At 43.0% G+C, this 22,742-nt stretch overlaps 1 long non-coding RNA gene across 1 annotated transcript in view; it reads right to left on the reverse strand.

The window, feature by feature from the left end:
* Positions 1-19,948: 19,948 nt before the first annotated feature.
* Positions 19,949-22,742, reverse strand: part of LOC308586450 — a 70,460-nt gene continuing 67,666 nt past the window's right edge. Inside the window, exon 4 of the long non-coding RNA XR_014007876.1 lies at positions 19,949-22,092. This is a non-coding gene — a long non-coding RNA (uncharacterized lncRNA). The remainder of the gene's footprint in view (positions 22,093-22,742) is intronic.

A 22,742-nucleotide genomic window follows, 5' to 3' on the forward strand; every position in this document is an offset into this window, starting at 1 on the left:
ATGAGCATAATTAAATTAATTTCTACAGATCTACTCTGAGCAAAACTGAGTTGAATACCACCTTAGACTTCATCCTTTTTCAAGGACCATGATTTCTTTCTTATAAGCAACATTTGGCATATGACACTTTTCAAGTCTTAATGAGTTTTACATAGATGAGTCCTGCAAGGCAGTGAGGTATTATTAGCGCTGTATTGCAGCTTGGGCATTGAGGCTAATGATCTGGTGTGTACATGATGGTAAACTGGAGTACTGCTTAGCATGACCACCTGAATGCACCAGCTCCCAGAAAGCAACTCTTACTTGTTTGCTCCTCCCTGAGATTTTTAGGTCAGCATAGCAGAAGAACATGGTTGCACAGCAACATGGAATATTGGTTTCCCACATGCTCCTGCGGGTATATGATGAAGGTAATTTTCCTCCATTGCTTTGCTGTCTCTACAAGGGCTAGACAGAAACATGTGTTATCAGTCATGAGCAGTGCTTCCCCCCCCTAGAAAAATAGGTGCCGTTACTCCCCATAAAGTTGTTACAGTAAGTGCTACACTTTTTAACAACCAAAAAGAGGTGCCAGTACTGCATACGTGGTCATTGCCTAAATCCACCTAGTGTGATCAGAACTGAGACCTCTTCCTTTCTAGGCACCTCTTAGGAGAAAAGAAGGGGACAACTTGCAGCCTGTACCATCCCTAACTCACAACCCCGTTAAGAGAGAGCAGCACACCTTGCAGGTAGCAAAGAACAAAGAAACAGAATTTTGACATTTTCAATGGGCTTTCTGTGAGCATGAAAGGAAATGATAGTCAGAGGAATGATAGTCAGATACCCATAGAGGCTAGTGGCGCGGGGCACCTCCCAGCATCAGCTCGCCACCCTTGCGCACCTCCGCCATGCCCCGCCGAAGCAGCACCGCGCCCGGAGCCTCTGTCTGCCATGGCCACCACGGCACGAAGCGTCCAGCTGAGCCGGGAGGTGCTGCATCCAGCCTCCGCCTCTTCCCCACCGGAGGAGCTGCCCTCCAGCCACTGCCTGCCTCCTCCAGCCCCACTAGTAGCACCATCCTCCCTAAAAAAAGGTCAAAAGGTCAACAACTCTGGGAAGTGGGGGGGAGGGGCACTGGAGGGAGCTTTGCACCACGGTGCTGGATATTCTTAAGACGGCCCTGATGATAGTACCTGTGACCTAGGGGAAAGAGGTGTGTGATCCAGGGAAGAGTTTTAAGATAATTGCTGTACTAGAGTTAGGAGTTAACACTAGCCAGTCACCATTGCTGTGAAATGAACGGGAATGATGAGTCTGGGAAACTGGAAATGTAGAACATTAAAACAAAGATTAGGGATGGAATATGAGTCTTCTCTTTTGTATGTGTGGTGTAGTGGTTAAGAGCAGTGGACTCGTAATCTGGTGAACTGGGTTCGCATCCCTGCTCCTCCATATGCAGCTGCTGGGTGACCTTGGGCTAGTTACACTTCTCCACTTCTCTGAAGTCTCTCAGTCTTACTCACCTCACAGAGTGTTTGTTGTGGGGGAGGAAGGGAAAGGAGATTGTTAGCTGCTTTGAGGCTCCTTGTTGTTGTTGTTTAGTTGTTTAGTCGTGTCCGACTCTTCGTGACCCCATGGACCAGAGCACGCCAGGCACTCCGGTCTTCCACCACCTCTTCTTCTTCTTCTTCTTCTTCTTCTTCTTCTTCTTCTTCTTCTTCTTCTTCTTCTTCTTCTTCTTCTTCTTCTTCTTCTTCTTCTTCTTGCTTCTACCTTCTGCAAACACTTGGTAGCTTGTACTTTTCTAATTCTTTTTACTATAATGTTATTTCTAAGTGAATTAGTTTAAAAACTGTTAAAACTAATTACTCCTTTTAAGAACCTTGTTTCCTCAAGTCAGCATTTTACTAAATAGCAAATAGATCCTAATGTTGTAGGGCTGTACCTGACATAGTCATATTCCAAACATGGCCACTGAAATCAAGTTAGTCATGACTCTTGACTAAATTAAGTTCACTGATTTCATTGGGCTGTGTCTGAGGTTAGCCAGATGCAGTCCACACTTTTTGCTCTAGGAGAAATCAAGGGCAGGTTTCTGGCAGTCAAAAGAGAAATGCTCAATGCTTTGAAGAAACTGAACGAGACACAGAACATGTGAAGCTTGCTTTTTCCAGTGTCTGAGTGCCTTAGTGTGGAACCACTGGAAAGCTGCCACATAATTATTATATCCCAAAGCATGGTCTCCTTCTCCTCATCCTGCACCAACTGTCCTCAAGCATAACTAAAGATCAGTTTGTACTCTGTGGCTTTATTATCATTGGTTATAAAGCCTGAGGTTAAAAGGCCGTATTGCACTAAGTTTCAGGGTGTTTCACAATTTTGCTCTTGGCCAACCATAAAATTCAGTTAAAAGTGCACAAGCTGCAGCATTTCCTGGAGATGTCTGATCTAGTGATATATGCCTTAGTTACATGCTATATGTGTAGCTGTCTTTGGAAAGTCTTCAGAAACTTCAGCAGGTCCAAGATGCTGTGGCCAGATTACTAAACTAGATGAACTAGTGGCCTGACTCAGTGTAAGGCAACTTCCCATATTGCAAATTAGCAGCTTTTTTTTTTTTAAGAACATTAACTTTCTCCAATATTAAAAAAGGATTTTTTGACAACTTTCAAGGTGCAGAATGTGCATATGGTGGAAGTAATACTCACATACACTACAGAATCACTCTCCACTTTCATATGTGTGTCTCTCAATCAGATCCAGTAATGATAATTTCCTTTTCGGTTCCTTTTAAGTGTCACATTTTGTTGTTGCACCAGAAATATGAATGAGACTGCACTGCTGGTTGCTTTACTTATATTGGGGCTGCAGGGAGAGAGAGAAGAACTGCAAAAGGAAAAGTTGGGCAATGAATTTGTCTAGAGACAGTGGCCACGAATATGCTTCGGCTAAATGCAGTAAGCTTGCAAATTTGTAAGAATGGATTTTGTGTCCGAAGAATGACAGTCCTGAGCTGCATGCCCTGAGCTCCGTGTCCTTGACTGGGAGTCCTCCAGATCTGGAAGTGGAGAAGGGGAAATCTCTCTGCTAGTGTCCCAAGTGGACTTCACTGCAATCTCTCCTGCCAGAGAGCGAAGGGGAAAGCATTGTCTTCATTTGCTGTTGTCATGTCATCCTGCGGTGGGGGGATGGTGCTGCCCAGAGGGATTTCTCAGGCAACTCTGCTAATATTCTCTCTCAGTTTACAGGTGTAAGGTTACTGTACTCAGTAGACCATGCATCTGACTCACTGCAGCAATTCTTTCTCTATGTTCCTGGGCTGATAGCCAAGGCTTGATGTTGGTGGAACAAAAAAAAAATATTACCCAGATTTAGCATCAAGAAAGACTAGAAGATATGTGCCTAGAATATATTTTGAATTTTCTAAACAGCACCATCAAATACCTTCGTTAAATGTTATTCTCATTTTTATTTTGGCATACTAGTTAGACAGTTAAGAAAAAGAAGAGGAGGAGCATCAGGACAGAACAGAAGATCGTATCGGAGTGCGTGAAAGAGGCACAATGGCCTTTGCTGTACAATCCTCTTTTCACAAAATGAATGCACATTTGTGGTGTTCGGTCTATGCATCTCCCTGCAAGGTAGTACTTTTGTTTTGATAGGATCATACTTCTTCAGCAAATATTCAAAGTGCAATTTCTCTAACCTGAGAAGATGAGTATCATTATTGTGATAGTTGGCTTCAATGTATGTGACATAACAGCATCCCCCCCTCCATATTATTTTATGATTTTTACATAGTAATTGGGGGGAGGTGTTAATCCTTTTGGGGCAATCCACTCTCCCACTCTAAAATCTGTATCGGGATACTGTATATTTAAGTGCAATAAGCCAACCAGCCCTAAAACCCAGACCTAAGAGTCCTCAGGTATCTGAGCTATCAAGTAGTTGGCCTATAGCTGACCTCAACTGTCATCTAGTATTCATTTTTAGAACAGGGGGGCCATTTGAGAAGCTTTCTTACAAATGGAAAGCTTCCCTTTTCCAGACTTGATAAGTTTTACACATACACACACTCTCTCTCTTTTAAAAAGCTCTTTGATGAATTAATGGCCAAACAGAGAATCATACAGAGCTTTGAAAACATAAAAAAGCGAACAACAGCCCATGTTAAGTATGGGGAAAGGGAAAGGCCAGCAGTGGAAAGAACTTTAAATTATCTGGTATTTTCAGCAGTCCTTCAAATTGCAGAACTGGGATTCTGCAACAATAGCTCATGCCACAGCTTCTGAATCCATTGTGAGTTCTCAGAATATGGGAACAGCTCTCCAGGGTTTCAGGCAGAAATCCTTCCCAGTCCAATCTGGAGATGTTGAGAATTGAACTTGGGATCTTCAGTCTTGGGATCTGCTCTGCTTGCAAAGCTAATACACTATTGCTGAGCTACAACCCTTCCCCCTCTTTTTATATTCCATGTGCCTTCAGACCTTCACTGTGGTAGGTATCTGAATTCTTCCCCCACTCTTAAAATAAACATCTTACTAATATTGATCTACAGTGAGTTTAAAAAAGTTTAAAACAACAATCCCCTCAAAAAACCTGAGATGTTTTTGTTAGGAATAGTTCAGTCTGAAGTTCCTAGCTGTTAGGAAAAAATATATTTATGTACGCAACCACAGCGGCTCGAATTTTGATAGCCCAAAGATGGAAAGTGAGCAAGATCTCTAGTAAGGAAGATTGGCAACTTAAGATGATAGAATTTGTGGAAGCAGCAGGTTTAATTTATGGAATAAGAGAGCAAGGAGAATCTTTAATCAAAGAGCAGTAGAATTTTTTTGCTGCATATTTAGAAAATAACTGTACGGTTGAAAATGCTGGTAGCATTTAAATGAATTCAACAGTATAGCAAATATTTGAAGAATGGAGAAACGATTAGATTGGTTATAGTAAAATATGCAGGAATGATAGATAAGTAAAATGAACCATGAAAGGGGAAGGAGGGAAGTCCATTGTTACACATGGTATTATGTAAAATGTTTATTTTGAGATGTATAAACTGAAAAATTAATTAAAATTGTTATTTTTAAAAATAAAATATATATTGAACAAAGCTATTAAACTAGTTTGCCCAGTACTCTGGATACAAATGAATATTCCAGCAGAGCTTAAAATAAGCTGCTTGAAGTGGATTAGAAAAAAGAGAACAATTTCTCAGTTCTCAGGATTGGCTAGAGGGGTAGGCATCAGGGAACAGAGGCTGCATTTGGAGACTGACTGATACCACTTTCAAAGTAGCAGTGCCTGCTTGTGGTTCACCTTTTCAATATATTTATTTGTAAGCAACTGTATATCGCAGTTTCCAGTGTTCCCAAGGAAACCAAACCTGCTCTAAAATGTCCCACCGGTTGAGGGAATGTGGAGTGCAAAAGAACATGTAAAATAGTGTCAGGTTTTTATACTTTGCTAATTTAAAAGTATTAATATAAATCTATCTATAACTTGATTTCCCCTGTTGTGCAATGCTTTTGTTTTCTGGAGTTTGTTTATAAGGTTATCAATCCAAAAACAGTTAAAATCTGATTTTGTCACAGCACGGCTCTTGGGTTTTCAAAGGACCAATCCCTATTTTCTTCAGCTTGCAATGCATTACAAATTCTGAACAACCACTGGTGTTGCCAAATTTGCGGGGGGCGGGGGCATGCAAGGTGTCCTTGGTGCCCCTGCATGGTATTTCCTCCCCTGCTGTTGCTGTGCATTATCTTGCTGTGGAAATTTCTCATCCCCTGCCATAACCTTTGAGTCAGACTCCCTGTTCTGCCAAGGACACTTGTTCTTTTGGATTCAGAGGCCTCCAAACATTGCCCATAAGGGAATGCAACCCTCAGGCTGAAAAACATTCCCCACCCCTAACATAATGCTCACATTATTTTCCCAGTTCTGGTCAGAGCCATTTACAAAATGGGTGGCAGATAGCTAGTAGTCCAGGCTGCTGCTGCTGCCGCCGCCGAGATCTCAGTAAATCTCATCTGGAGCCATGCAGCTGGATTTTAAAGTGCATCCCCCCCCATTTGCACTGAGAGATCTAAGCAACAGTTCTGCTAGGAGATCAACTGCAGGAGCAGTCCAGGTGGCTGCCCTCAGCTTCCTTTGGCCCCTCCCTGAGAGCATGGGTTGTGGGTTCTGTATTTGCGTTCAGAGTCTCACCCTTGGGGATGTCATTCTTTATTAATGGAATCATCTGGCAGCGCACGTCTGGGCAGGAGACAGTTGCACAATAAATACAAAATGCCTTCGCCCATCCTGGGTTGATTATGAGCAAAACAGTGACATAAAGATGAACGCTATTAAAGGAAATGCATTTCCCTCCAGGAGGAGGTGGGGAAACCCACCCTCCACTCTTAAAATAAATGCCTTATTGATTTTGATGATTTGCTCTGTCTTCAGGTTTCTAGTAAGCCTGGAAAAAGGCTCTAAGGCATTGCAAAGTGCCTCCATATTTAACCACATGATAATGCAGCTGCAGCACAAAGTTTCCTGTACGTATAGTGTCAATAACATTAATAACCACAAGCTAACAATTCCAACAGAAGTATATACTGCAATTGACTTTTAGCCCTCTTAGCAGTACACTGAAGTCATCAGGATACTTTTACATGGCCAAAACTGGCTGTGCCAGAATTGACAAATTTGACATAAATATAATATGTCATACAGATTCTATAAGTATGCAGCAAACATTATATGATGAGTGTAGAAGGGTTCTGGGAAGGTGCTGAAGGTTGATATGCAGGAATTTGGACCAATTGCTTCCACTGTCTTTTATCCAGTTGCCATTGTGACGGGGAAAACCTTTTCCAGATACGTTTTTATGCACCAACTACCTGTTTGCCAGAGGATAGTAATTGCATACGATGCAAAGCTTCCATAGAGCAAACTATGAAAATTATTGCAAATGAGGCTGTTGCTCTGGGGCAGTTAGTTTGGCTGTTTCTTTGCTAATGATGCTGCACAGAGCAACACATAGTAATGGAACTACAGCAGCATCCTGCATGTAGTCCCACCTGCAACCCCACCCTTATGTTGCAAAGTCACTTGCAATCCCATAGTTAGTATAGACAAATGCCTTCAGGATACTGTGTAGGTGAAATACCCCTAGATTCATATTCATCTTGCCTACATGGTATGTTGCAAATGGCATGATGTCTTAGTGCAATCACTGTACAGTATTCTCTTTAGGGCTTGTAGCAGAAAGCTGAGTTATTGAATACAGTATAAGAACATAAGAGCCCTTCTCTCCTGAATCAGGCCAAAGGCTGATTGGTTGACTGTCCGAGGTTGTGGGGAGCTGTGGTTGTTGTTGTTGTTATTTTGCAGATGACAGTGTGTACATGATTCCACACATTTATTCCCCTTACAGATATACTGCCTCCTTGTAGGAGAAATATCATGTATAAAATGAAGCAGTCCAGAGCCCACAATTCAGCCAGGTAAGAATTTGTATACTAATGACTAACTCTGCAAAACTAAATGGTCGGAGTGTTCTGCTGAGCCTGTGATAAATCCTTCTTCCATTCCTGGAATTCTAAGTATGCAGAAGCTGAAAGAACACTGGCCTAGGGTAAATAATGCCTCTGCAAAAAAATACACAAAAATCAAAAAATCCCAGGGTCAACTGTCCACCTTGTGCAAACTGACATTTAGTTAGAATACGGACAGAATGGAGTCACTCTGCTACTCCAAACAACCCTCCATTTTAAGGTGTTCCCAGGTTTATTTTACCATAGGCATATTACAATTTAAAGCAAACTAATATAAATGCTAGTATTTTTGTTGTGGGAAGTTACAACCAAGTCCTATGCACATCTACTTGAAAGTAGGGTCTGTTGAGTTCAGTGCAACCTACTCCTAGGTAAATGTATGTAGGATTGCATCCCAAGAGAATAAACAATTGCAACTTTTTTGTAGCAAATCTCACTTGTTTCAAAAAGATTCACCTCTTATCCAGGAAGCGGTGTGTGTGTGTGTGTGTGTGTGTGTGTGTGGATTTTTAGCTGAAGAAAAGGAAGTAGCCTTCCCCTCAACTTAGTCCTCCTTTCACACTTTTAAGCTCCCGTGGCTAATTTTCCTTTAAGACAAAAACAAAAAAACAAGACCTGTTGAAATGAGAAGTCACAGAACTGCAGTGTAGTTTGGCCCCTAACCAAAATGTTAATTCACACTTTCTTTAGAAATTGAAAAGGCTCAGTTGTCCTAATACTATTCCAGTTAAAGGCAGCAGGAGACAGTGAAGACTTGCTGATTAGATCAATTAGGTATCAGCACTACTAATCATTTCCCTTATTTGCCTATGGGCTAGCAGTGAGTGACATCTGAGCTACACACAATTAATTAACGTGGCTCTGCAGCACAGAAGGTTTTGCAGATTTATTCAGCACGCCGGCTGTCTTTAAAAGCTGGCATAGACTTCTTTAGTTGTCTCTCCTTTTCCCTTTCTAGAGGCGCTCTACAGGCAGGCTGCTTGGTAAAATTGCAGAACATAAAAGACACAACCTCAAAACATGTCCACTGAGCGTAAATTCCCAACTTTAAAAAAAAAAACAGTCCAAAAAAACCCTCAGGGAAACTATTTATTATTATAGAGAAAGTTTCATGAGAAGCTGGCAGTAGATATGCTTGTAAGAATCAGATTATCTGGATCCATTTCAATCTGGACTCAGGCCCAGTTTTGGCACTGACAAAGTCTTGGCTACCCTGGTTTATTGATTTCTCAGGAGTAAGATAGAGGGAGTACAATCCTGTTGATTTGCCTTGATCACCTGAGGGTTTTGATACTATCAGCCATGGTATCTTCCTGGATCAGCTCTGTGGGTCCGGTGTCAGAGGCGGGATGATATGGTGGCTCTGTGCCAATCCGCAGGACCATTTCCAGATAGCAGCATTGAGGAACTTCTGCTCAGCTGCATGGCTTGAAAGGTGTGGGGTTCTGCAAAGCTGCATGTCGTTCCCCTCACTCCTTAACATCTGACGATGCTGGAAGGGGTCATCCAGGGTACGGGGTGTTGTGCCATCAATATACAGATGACATGCAGCTCTGTTTCTCCTTGTCATCAGAATAAGGTGAGAACCATTATCTGAAGACAGTAATTGGCTGGATGCAGGTCAATAAATTGAGGTTGAATCTGGACAAGGTGGAGGTGCTTGGGCTGGTAACTTTCAGGTCCAACAACTGAGTATATGGATGGAGTTATACTCCCCTTGAAAGAACCGGTGAATAGTCTGGGAATACACCATGACTCAGCTTTCTCCATCAAAGCCCAAGTGATGTCAGGGGTCCAGCTCTGTCTGATCCACAGCTATTGCCATTATTGGATAGAAACATCAGCTATGGTAACCCACACTTTGGTAACATGTTACTGTAATGCACTCTGTGTAGTGCTTTCCATGGAGACAGTTTGGAAACTGCAGCTAGTGGAGAATGTGGCTGCCACTGCGTTAGACCAGTTCAACTAGTTGGAATACATAATGTTGAATCTGAACTGCTTACCTGTATGCTACTGAACTCAATTCAAGGTGTCAATGCTAATTTATAAATCTCTAGAGAGCATAGGAGCCAAGAACCTGTACTAGCTTGCCTGTGCAATGGGCTTTTGTTGGGTGAGCTATACTGTGCTGAGACATGGAGCAGGTTGTCTGTGTTGTGGTTCCTCAGTTATGGAACACACTCCCCTTGGGGATTTGACTGGCATCTCTGTTTTTCACCTTTCTATACCCATGTTATATCCCATAATATATCCCATAATAAAGTTACTGAGATTTAGGTACTTGCACCTCCCCGCGAATCCCCGCGGCAGGGTGAGCTCCCGTCTTCGGTCCCAGCTCCTGCCCACCTAGCAGTTTGAAAGCACCCCCAAGTGCAAGTAGATAAATAGGTAGCGGGAAGGTAAATGGCATTTCCGTGTGCTGCGCTGGTGCTGGCTTGCCAGAGCAGCTTTGTCACGCTGGCCACGTGACCCAGAAGTGTCTCCGGACAGCACTGGCCCCCGGCCTCTTAAGTGAGATGGGCGCACAACCCTAGAGTCGGACACGACTGGCCCCTACGGGCAGGGGTACCTTTACCTTTACCTTTACTTTTTACTTCCAGTGCAGTCAGTTATTGGAGATTGCCTTGCTCCTAGGTAACAGCAGCTATGCCAAGCCAGCCATGGCTGTTATCAGCATAGGGCCCAGTGGCGGCACCAGAAAAAAAAATCATGGGGAACACAGAAGGAGCAAAATATGTTTCTAGGTGGGAGGACTGTGTCCTACATGTTAAGATCTCTGAAAGAAAAATAACAGTTTATTTCACACTAGAACTGCCATCTTAGGAAACTCCCCTCCCCAAAAAAGTTATATATTAGTTAATGTAGGTAATAATTTTTTATTTAGCATGTGTTAACCAGATACAAATTACAGTTAGAGTCACTTCACAAACATGTGGGAATACCTGTATTCACAGGTGAATGTGTATAATACCTGATAATAATCTAAAATCGAAATTGCCCCATTGAAGTTAATGGAAGTTGCATCTTCATAATAGCTAGGATACAGTGACCCTGTTCATGCATGTGCAAGGGCTTCTGGGTAGTCAGGAGGTTTTCTCCTATTTCGTCTCTGTTTCCCCCAAGCTCGCTGCCCTGCACACACACAATTGGTGCTTCTTTTGCTGTAAGAAAGGATGTTGGTAAAGCTGGCTCAAATGTCAGGGAGCATTGTTGAATGATGCTGGTGTGTGTGTGTGTGTGTGTGTGTGTGTGTGTGTGTAAGTGTGTGTGTGTGTGTGTAAGTGTGACTGTCAGAAAGAGAGGCCTTAAAAGGTCTACTAGGTCAGGCATGGATGTTGTTGAACTACAACTCCCATCAACCCAGGCAAGCATGGCTGGTGGTCAGGGATAAAGGGAGTTGTAGTTCAGCAGCATTTGGTAGGCCACATCTGTGCTAGGCTGCATGATTCTTTGGACGTCAGTCAATTTTGATAGAATTTTTCTGTAATGATTTCAAGGGAGAGACTGTAGCTCAGTAGCAGAGCTGCTTTTTCAAGATGGGGAACCTGTGCTGCCCAGATGTTGCTGGACTCCATCTCTCACCATTCTTGCCCATTGAACACACTGGCTGGGAATGATGGGAGTTGGAGTCCAACAACATCAGAAGGGCATCTTGTATTGGAAGGACCAGGTCGCAAGTAATATGAAAGATCCTTGCCAGGGTAGACATGGCTTCCTATGATAGCTCCCTGAATATAAGAACATTGAAATATTTTTAACCCCTCAGTTGACAGTTAGATTCCTTTAATGATAAACTCCTTGGCCTTCTGGGAATAAGGGTGTAAGAAGATGGACGATACTGCTTATATTATTGTGAGTTCCATAAAACTCAGTGGATATTTTACCTTCTAGACCAGCCTTTTCTTCTTTCTTTATTTCAGCTAAGTGCAATGTTTTGCCATGTATGGTTACAGAACTTCACTTTCAAGGATTCTGTTCATGTTGAGAGTTTGTCCTTGAGATTTGGGCAAAAGCGACTCTCTTGCATGTATGTTTTTTAATTGTAGTTTTTAGAAGGTGCAGGCAAACTTGTGCTGTTTCCCTTAAAATAATGACACTTCCAGGCAGATCAGATAAATTGCTGCATGCTTTTTATCCTGATGGGGCTAATGTCAGTAGCTATGTTCTAAATGCATTCATTTAGCAATGCCCCCAGAAATCTGAACCAGGCAGCTTTAACCACATCCTTTATTACAGTAAAAGAAGCAGGGTGTGGGTGCAGGGCAGAGGGCTGGAAAGGAAATTTAAGGAGCTCCAGACCTTTTCTAGGTTTCCCATTTTCTATGTTTCCCAGGATAACTAATCAATCAATCAATCTTGATCGATTAGATCAGGATGTTGAGTTAATGGTACAAACCATTAGCTACTGCGCTAGCTCGATAAAAGGAAAATGAAAACTAGGCAGATCCAGGATTGTAGAAGTAAGCAAAAGAGGAGGATTGGCTTCATCAAAAATCATGTGGCCCAGCCAAAGCACCAGAGACTGGGAGCAAGCAGAGGCTGATCCTTTAGGGCAGTGTTTCCCAACCACTGTTCCGCGGCACACTAGTGTGCCGCGAGATGTTGCCTGGTGTGCCGCGAGATGTTGCCTGGAGGGAGGCGGGCGAGTCGGGTGGCGAGAGGCGGGGCGGCGAGGAGAGGCCGCCCAGCGCGGGGCTCTCGCCGTCTGCCTGCCTGGCTGCCTGCGAGCTCGGCGGGCAGCGCCTCCATCCGCAGCGCTCGCCTCGCGGCTCTCATTCCCTGCCCCTGCCAAAGCTCACCCAGCCAAGCCGCGCTCTCCTTCCTGCCTCACTTTGCTGCCTCCTCCCCCCCCACCCCCAAAGCTTGGAGGTTCCCCGGCAAGGGGGAGGGAAAAAAATTGAAACTTACACTTTTGTGCGTCCCTCCCGGCGTGACGCTGCGCGCTGACGTCACGGGTCTGTAATGGTGGTGTGCCTCAAGATTTTTTTCATCAAACAAGTGTGCCTTTGCCCAAAAAAGTTTGGGAAACACTGCTTTAGGGCAACCTCAATTTGTTGTCCCTATGCCCTTGCCTTCTTGCTTAACAAGTTCAGGGGGTGACTGGCTGTCAGCTTTCTCATCCTTAGTCTCAACTTTGCCCTTGAAGAACTCTGCAGAGAGGGGGAGGGGGCAAAACTAGAATTAGTGGGCTTTGCCTGTCATTGTTTCTGGCTCCACCTACTGTTGACCTCCCTGCCTTCCACCCTACCGGTATCAAAGGGCACCAGCTACAACTTTTGGAAACCTTGCAATAGGCAGGGATCTAGGAGAAGGCTGTGCCAATTAGCCTTGGATGGAGCCTGAAGTGTTAATTCAAAGGGTGGACTCATATTTTAATTATCTTTTTTGTTTTTTGTTTTTATGAAGTTTTCTATTGTATTGTCTATATTTTTATACACCACCATCTGATATTGCATAAACTGGTAGTAAATATTTTATTAAATGAATGAATCAAAATAAATGTACGGCAGAGTCCAGGTACCTTCTTTGTACACTCACAGCCCAATTCCAGATATCTAATTATGATCATTGTAAAGTTTGGGGAAATTTGTGTTTGTGCTCAGAATGCAAGCGTTCCAGTTCTTGCATGATAATTTATGGTATTGACTAGAAATGAACATCGGTCCTTTTAAAGGAAGGTATCCTTCTTTGGTAGGCTCAGAACTTTTTAAAAATTGCTTTTTCAAGGATCTAGGAAACACAGAAGATCTCCCCTCAATCCATCTCCCCTCCCCCCAGATATGCATGAAGAAACAGCATTGGCCAAAGTTCCCACCAGTAATAAGGGTGGTGGTTGTTTTTGTACACATGGCAGGCATACAAGATACAGGAAAGTTTCTTATCCTTTAATGTGCATAAAATCTACCCAAAATCAGGTGCTGCTTTTCAGAAGCATGGTGCTGTGCACTGGAATTAAGAAGGCAGGCAGGTTGTCTGGCGGCAGAAGAGCCAGCCCCCACCGCAGATTGCCAGGAATGCATAAGGCAAGGAAAAGTTCTTACCAACTGCTTTTCATTCAATAGTCACAGAGAGAGGCTTGGGAATGCAGCCTCTTGGAATAACGATGTTGGCCCGAGTGAGTCTCCACCCCACTTCTCTCCCTTCATGCGTCATCACTACAGGTGCTGAGAAGTACCCTCTGCCTTTGAGCTCTTTGCTCTCCTACTTTCAATGCTTGCCGGGTTCTGGGAAAGGCGGGTGGTGGTGGTCTGGAATGCTTTCTAAGGACACTGTGTCTATCAGCTGTCGCCCTCCAGGTGCTTCCTCTTCCTCCTCTCCCATTATTCCCTAGCTTTCCCCCTCATCTTCCTCTGAGCTGTGACCTCCCTCAAACCCCTGTTGTAATTCTGAACTGTCTTCTTCTTCTCTGGAAGGGTCAGGCTGGGGAGGCGGTCTCCACCATTCCTCCTCTTCCCAGTCCCTGACACAGGTGGGGGCTGGCTGAGGTTGGCGGGGCAGTTCTCTGTTTGCCCTAATAGACAGCCTCCATTGGACTGTCTGGCATGGCATAGCAGGGTGGTTACAAAAACAATGTACTTGGGTGTGGTGTGTGTGTAAGCAACAGTCTATCCAGGTGAGGCTCACTGCATGTTATATGCAGCTGTAAGAATATATTATTGTAAGAAATAAACTGGATTTGGAGCCCAGTAACTGGGGGGGGGGGAGGTTAACTCTTTCCTTGCCTCCACTTGGAGTTAGCTTCAAGTTGTTTTCCTATGTAGGGTTCAAAATATGTGTTTGCGAGAGCAGCCTTTGAACAGATGGTGCTTCCTTGCCCCTAAGCAAAGTGTTGCAATCTGTACAAAGTTAGACTTCTTTTGTCAACAGTTCTTGCTGAGACGAGACAGAACAGTGGTGGTGGTGGTGGGGAAGTATACAAATTCATATTTCTTAGCTGTGGTGTGAGACAGTGAAAGAGAAGGGATATTTTTTGAGTCAGAGCAGCCTTATTATTTTTTTTAATCTGAGGAATTTGATCCCTATAGAATTCTAACTCTTGTGGCCACTTAGTTAAATTACTTCAGAGTAGTCTAATTAATACTAGTGGCATGGCTCCTGAGTAAGTTAGTTTCCCTGCAGGCCCGCCAAATTATACCATGGCTACCTGCTATTAGAGTGGAGCAAAAAGAGATCTCCAGGCTGTTTTCCTATCTCTTCATTTAGCTAGAGTCAGCTGAGGTGAGTGCTGCAGATCAAGTACAATCACATTCCATGATTCTTATCGGAGCTCTAAACAAGTGAACACTCTGACCTTGAGGGAAGAAAATCTCTATGCACATATTTAGCTTCATTGGGGAGTTGCAGTTACTTAAACCATGTGCTAACACATGTTGCTGAAATCCTGTGTGTCTCTGTGTATGAGGAAGGACAAAATAAGAAGAAATGGAAGAAGGGGCACAAGGGTTATTTATTCTCATGCCTCCTCAACCTTGAAGATTCTTTCTGTATATTGCAAAGGGGCAGTTTCTGGGTGCTTCCAGGTGGGGCTTAATTTGAAAACAGGCCATAGATAGCACAAAATGTGTCATTAGGTTGTTTTTAGTGATTGGATTCCTCCCAGAAAAAGTAAATCTGGATTAAATGGGAGGGTTGCGGATTGGCATTTTGATGCCAATAACACACACAGGTGGGCATGCATGATGATGGCCAATCCTGCAATAAACAGCCATCTGTAATCACCATTACTATGGATTATTTATTTTATTTATTGTATTTATATTCCCCCTTTTTCTCCAGGGAACTGAAGGCGGCGTACATGGTTCTTCCTCTCCTCATTTAATTAACTCAACAACCCTGTGAGGTAGGTTAGGTCAAAGGGCAGTGACTGGTCCAAGGTCACCCAGTCAGCTTTAGGGCCAAGGGGGGATTTGAACCCTGGTCTCCCATACACTAACCACTGCACCAAACTGGCTTTCAGCTCTCTAGTTTTTTAAAGGTTCCCAGTACAAGTGGCCAAAGCTGTGCTTGTGTGGTGCCTTAATGAGTACTATTGATTTATTTCCATGTGCCCAATTTCAACAGAAGTCTTGTTTTCCGTGAAGTAGTTTGTGTTGCATATCCGTTTTCACAGCTGAAAAATACAGGCGCCCTTGTGTACTTATTAACAGCCCTCTGTAACTCATGCCCATTGTTGAAAGCTTTTCTCTGCCTCCTGCCTCCTGTATTAATTTAGCCTGGCCTGACTTCATAAACTGTTTGTTTATTCTCTTAGGCTTTGGTTCCACACACTCTTACTTGGGAGCAAGTTCCATTGTACTCATAGGGCTTACTTCTCAGTAGACATGCCTAGGTTTCCACTGCAACAATACTACAATCCCCTGCACACATACCCAGAAATGAGTCCCACACTGATCACAATGGTGTTTCCTCCCAGGTAAACATGCATAGAATTGGCTGGAATGTTTGTTCTGAATGTTTCATAGAATAAATTCTTTATTACCCCATGCAAGTGTGTAGCTTTGGTACAAAGGTGTTACAGCTCCCATTTAACTAGTCATGGCTGCAGTTCACACTTACTTTAGAGAAGAGTAAGGGCAAAAATAAATTTGATGTTAAATGTGTGAATGCAGTTTTCAATGCTGATAATATCATGTAGATGCAAACACACACACATGTACCCTGGCATGCATGATGCTGATCAGTCCCACAATAAACACTCATCCCAGTTTTTATTTTCTTAAACAATAGCAACTGGAGTGGGAAATCAGGGGCACTGGACTTCGGGAACATGGATTTGCCCCTTTCCTACTCCTGCAATTCTGATGAACCAATTTTTTTTTTTTATAAAATTTTTTATTGCGTTTCTTTCCATAGGTTAACAGATTTGTTTACATAGCAACATGCAAGAAACATTTTTTATATATGAAGAAAAATAAAAAAAGAAGAAAAATTTAAGAAACTTTCATAACGTCCTTCAACAGTTCACTTTTGGACCTCCTCACATCCTCTCAGCATTGCATTCATTATTCTAGCCAGTTCAGCAATTTGTTATCTTGTTTCCCATCTTATTATACCTTTAAATTTATTATGTTACCAATTTCGAAAATTTGTAATTTGGTTTTGACACTCTTAATAAACATAATATTTTGTTTCTAATTTGTCTCGTTTTTTTCCATCAATACTTACTTTATCATTTCCTTAAATAAATTGCAGAAGCATAACGTTTCTTAATCGTGCACAATCTTAACATTCAAACAACTTATAATATTTTTGCAAATAGTCCTTAAATTTTTTCCAGTCCTCCTCCATTGTTTCTTCGCTCAGATCTCGAATTCTGCCAGTCATTTCTGCCAACTCCATGTAGTCCATCAGCTGCGTCTGCCAGTCCTCCAGTGTGGGTAAATCTGGTGTCTTCCAGAACTTTGCAATAAGAATCCTAGCTGCTGTGGTTGCATACATAAACAAGGTTCTGTCCTTCTTTGGCACCTTCCGGTCCACCATGCCCAGAAGAAAGGCCTCTGGTTTCTTAGAAAAGGTATATCTAAATACCTTTTTCAGCTCATTATGTATCATTTCCCAAAAGGCCTTTACTTTCGGGCAGGTCCACCAGAGGTGAAAGAATGTCCCTTCTGCCTCCTTGCATTTCCAACACTTATTATCAGAAAGATGATATATTTTAGCCAACTTGACTGGGGTCATGTACCACCGGTATACCATTTTCATAATGTTCTCTTTCAAGGCACTACATGCCGTGAATTTCATACCGGTGTTCCATAACCTTTCCCAGTCCTCAGACATGATGTTGTGTCCTACATCCTGTGCCCATTTTATCATGGCAGATTTAACTGTCTCATCCTGTGTGTTCCATTTAAGCAGCAAGTCATACATCCTCGAAAGTACCTTAGTCTTTGGTTCTAGTAACTCCGTCTCCAGTTTCGATTTCTCCAACTGGAAACCCACTTTTTTATCCATTTTAAATACCTCTTGAATTTGAGCATAATGTAACCAATCTCGCACCTTATTTTTTAGTTTGTCCTGGCTTTGGAGCTTCCAATTATCTCCAACTCTTTCAATCAATTCCCAATATTTTGGCCAGTAGGCCTCCATATTGGGCCTTTTTTTAGAAATCTTGGCTTCCACTGGTGATAACCACCTCGGGGTCTTGCTTTCTAATAAGTCCTTGTACTTCATCCAGACGGCAAAAATTGATTTTCTGACAATATGGTTTTTAAACAGTTTATGTACCTTCGCCTTGTCATACCACAAGTATGCATGCCAACCATAAACATTGTCAAACCCTTCCAGATCTAGGACATCGGTGTTTTCCAACAAAAACCAATCCTTCAGCCAGCAGAAGGCTGCAGCCTCATAGTACAACCTTAAATCCGGCAGGGCAAACCCCCCTCTTTCTTTTGAGTCAGTTAGTATTTTGAATTTAATTCGGGGCTTTTTGCCCTGCCAGACAAACTTAGAGATATCCTTCTGCCATTTTCCAAAGCATTCCATTCTGTCCACGACCTGGAGGGTTTGAAATAAGAATAACATTTTTGGCAAAACACACATCTTTATAGCTGCGATTCGACCTGACAAGGTAAGTTTCAATCTTGACCAAATATCCAAGTCTTTTTTGATTTCCGACCAACATTTTTCATAATTATCTTTAAATAGATTTAAGTTTTTGGTGGACAAAGATACCCCCAGGTATTTCACTTTTTTAACCACACTTAGCTCTGTCTCTTTCTGGTACCCCTCTATCTCTGTAGGCGTCAAATTTTTGGCCAAAACCTTAGTTTTTTGTTTGTTTAGCTTGAATCCCGCCACCCGACCAAACTCCAAAATAAGTTCAAGAACTCTTTTTGTGCTAGATTCTGGCTCCTGTACTGTAATGACTAGGTCATCTGCAAAAGCTTTCAATTTGTATTGTTTCGCTCCGACCACTATACCCTGCACCAACTGGTCCTCCCTGATCATATTCAGCAATACCTCCAGAACAGAAATAAATAACAGAGGGGATAAAGGGCACCCCTGTCGTGTCCCTTTTTCAATTTGGAGTTCTTCCGATACCACATTGTTCACTATCAGTTTAGCTTTTTGTTCTGAGTAGATTGCTTCTAATCCATTTTCAAACCCCCGTCCCACTCCCATCCCTTTCAAGTTTTTCTTCATAAACATCCAAGAAATGTTGTCAAATGCTTTCTCCGCATCAATAAAGATTAAAGCAGCCCTTGTGTTTCTAATTCGCAACAACTCCAATATATCAATAATGTTCCTGGTCTGATGAACCAATTTTTTGACCATTTCCCACAGGCATCTAGTTGGCCACTGTGAGAATAGGATGCTGGACTAGATATGCCATTGGCCTGACCCAGCAGGCTTTTATGCTCACCACCCCTCCCAAAGCTGCTTTCATCCCTAGGAGGCATCAATGGAAGTTTTCCTCCTGGGCTTAACAGCAGCTGTGGGGAGGAGGTGGTGATTTTCACTGGGAGTGGGAATGGACCCACTTTCTCATAGACCTGATGCCCCACCTGAGCTGTTATTTAGGGTGGGGGTGGGGAGACAGGACAAAAATGCACCCACACATTTAATGTCCCCTCTAGTTAGGCACAGTTTCAAGGTGCTTCTAGATGGCAATTTATTGGTGCTGCTCATACACATGTTTGTCACGGCATCCACATGATAGCACCAGCATCCCAATGGTAGTCTGTACTTTCTGTCTTCTTGCATTCAATCTGGGTTTCTGCTTTATGCAGAAACATAACCTGTGATGCATCCACAGTCACTACTGGTGTGGCAGCTCCTTTGTTTGGTGGGAGGCTGGTCCCATGTGTGGGGGGGTGACATTTCTTTCCCCACAGCCCTGCTTCCGTTTGCTCCTCATCTGAGCACAAGCTAGCCAATTTGTTTCTGGAGGTGCAAGCAGTACAAGTGTGTCTGTTTGCACTGAAAGCGGCATGCTGAAGGCAGATTCAAAATATAAATGACCTCATATGGAGAGGATTACCTTGGAGACTGCAATCACAGAACAGACATAATTTATCATCCTTGTGGAAGTCTTGCACAAGTCATCTTGCCTAAGACTAGGGATGGGGGAGACGCTTGATTCAGGTCTCGTTTGAAGCCAAATCCATCAAATTCGAACTTTCCAAAACAATATGCAAACCAAAACACAGCTATCCTTTGAAATTTGCACCTATCCAAATTTTGCTAAAGCAAACAATGTCTTCAAAACTGCATATATTGGGGAAAAATGTTCAGAGTTTTATCTACAGTTTTATTATGTGCACCACTTGGACAGCTCTTTAATTAGGTGGTTTATAAGTCTAAATAAACAAACAAACAAACGAATGAATGAATGAGTAAATAATATACTATTAATTCTGTTTATGTGGATCTTGTATTGTTTTTACTTTGATTGCAAATCATGTTAGGACTTTATTTTAGTGGGAAACCTAAGCTAGCCTCTATTTAAAACAAAAAATTAAAACTATAGCTTCCTTTTGCACAATTAGTTCTAGGAGATTACATTTCCTTTCTATTGCTCATTATTGTAATAATGACAGTTCAATACAATTATTTCATGGTTTCAATTCAAACTCGTTATACAAATGGTACAAAAATATACAACCAAGATGCGCCTATAGAAAAGGTTTTTGTAAAGCTGATCCTTAGAGGAAATAGCCATTTTATACTTGTTACCACAAGGTGGCAGTATTGGTCCACTTCATGCAAGTTAGAAATCTATGAAGGAGGAAAAATAAAACACCAAAAAGTTTTCTTACTAATGTTATGTTGCTTATAAGGTATCTGCAGTGTTTGTCCCAAGCCCTGCCCCACCACCTCTCTCTTACTCTATCTATTGAACCTTATTAACGAATATTTATGCCATGTATCTGTCTGTTTCCCATTTGGAATTATGTCACACAAGATTATATATAACAACGAGCCTAACCTGTATCTTCAATAAAATGATATTGTTCACTGATTAAAATGGAAAACAGAAAATGATGAACTGGCACCTTGAATTAGACTGTGATTTATTTATTTTTTAAGGCAAAGGGAGGAACTCTTGTTGCATGTTGGACCTCTGTCAGTTCTCTGTAGGAATGGGGGTGGGGCGGAGAATTTTGGTTCAGTTTGCATCTTAATGGAAACATAGTGTTATGAGTTTTGCAGAGAGTAGGCTGTATTCCAAGACCCTTCTAATTCCTGAATCCAGCAAGTTTTAAAATCTAAGCAAGGATTCAAATTCCTAGAATAGCCAGACTAGCTTCCTGGTGAGGTAATGGCCCTCTAAGTAGGGGCCATTAAGGTAACAAAGGAAGTGGCTCTGTGCCAGATGTCAAATGGGTGCTCCAACCCCTCAACGGGCTGGTAGTTAGAGATACAAAGCCCAGAGCTGAGAGCTGACAGTTGAGTTAGAAGCTGGAAGCAAGGCAGCAGGCTGGGATCAGTATGTGCCAGGTGGCACAACCCAGGCTCACAGTGACTGCTTTGCCTTACAATGCCAAATTGATTGCATTCTTTTGCGTGACATGTGTTATTGCTGAGAACAGTTTACGCACTTCAAGGCCACAATCCTGGACAGACTGCTGGAGGAGAGGGTTCTTAATGGCTATTGATGGCTATTAGCCATGATGGTTATTCTCTGCCTCAACAGTTGGAGGCGGCAAAGTTTCTGAATACCAGTTGCTAGAAACCACCAGACGAGAGAGGGATCCTGTGCTCATATCCTGCATGTGGCTTTCCCACAGGGACCTATTTGGCCACTGTGAGAACAGGATGCTGGAGTAGATGGGCCATTGGCCTGATCCAGTACACTCTTCTCATGTTCGTATGTAGGCCCTGTTGCAAGTTCTGCTTTTAACTGTTGCTCTTTCTCACACCATTCCCCTGAACTGGCTGCTAGGAGATATTTGACATTCACTTAGATGTTATTCAGAACTCTTTGGTTGATCTCAAAGCCTGGGTTTTAGAAACATCAAACGAGAACTGTAATGGGGTTTATGTTTGCTGTACGTTCTTCATCAGCACCGTACTCTAATGTATCTTTGCATCTCAGCACCCAGCAGATGAAAGAAAGCTGAAGAAACTTAGTCCTCCTCCCAGTAATGTTAACATGTCATCTATAAACAAACTCCCTCCAGCTCAAGACTCCCTTACTGTGGCAACTTTTCATTACAGATCTCTCAATAACCCCGCCGACAAAATTATTCTGACTTTAAAGTCTGAGCAGGTTATCCCTTTTTCATGCAGGGGGGACCACAAACCATCTGACAGTTTAGCATTTGGGAAGACTTCAGCCCATAGAGATTCAATTAATTTTTCATATGCCCAGAAACAGATTCAAGATGTTCTCTCTCAACTTGGACCAAAAGATCCCGGCCCCTATCTAAGTTCTAGATCAGCAAGCAGCTGACTTCAAATGTGCCAAAGCCGTAATTGCCATCATGTGTGCTCGCTCACGCAGGCGAATTGGAATCCAGCAAAAACAAGTCCTGGCACCGATTCGGCGCGCGGACTTCACGTCCATGTCGTCCTGCCGCTGGAAAGCATCTTCGAACAAGCCCACGCCCCAATTACAACGCACCTTATAAAATTAACAAGGTTGGACCCTGTCAATTTAAGTGTACGGCAATCTTCAAACTGCAAGCATACATAAAACGTAGGTAAGCTTTGCCCATGGCAGCTTTTTAGTTTTACAGGCATTTTTGGCCGTGACCCACAGAGCTGTGCACAAGGGGACTTTTACACCCACCGAAGGGCCGCTTCTTACCAAACTATCCCTAAAACTCAGGAGTCCTTTCATTGAGAGCAGCCTTCAAGGCAGGACTGAGAGAAGCCTTGTGTGCACAGGTAGAAAATTGCTAGGCCAAAGGCTCCCGAGGCTTTTTGAAACCTAAAGGTAAAGGGACCCCTGACCATTAGGTCCAGTCGTGACCGACTCTGGGGTTGTGGCGCTCATCTCGCTTTATTGGCTAAGGGAGCCGGCATACAGCTTCCGGGTCATGTGGCCAGCATGACTAAGCCGCTTCTGGCGAACGAGAGCAGCACACGAAAACGCCGTTTACCTTCCTGCCAGAGCGGTACCTATTTATCTACTTGCACTTTGACATGCTTTTGAACTGCTAGGTTGGCAGGAGCAGGGACAGAGCAACGGGAGCTCATCCTGTTGCGGGGATTCGAACCGCCGACCTTCTGATCAGCAAGCCCTAGGCTCTGTGGTTTAACCCACAGCGC

This window comes from Podarcis bocagei (assembly GCF_964188305.1).
Source record: "Podarcis bocagei genome assembly, chromosome: 4".
Classification (NCBI taxonomy): Eukaryota; Metazoa; Chordata; class Lepidosauria; order Squamata; family Lacertidae; genus Podarcis; species Podarcis bocagei.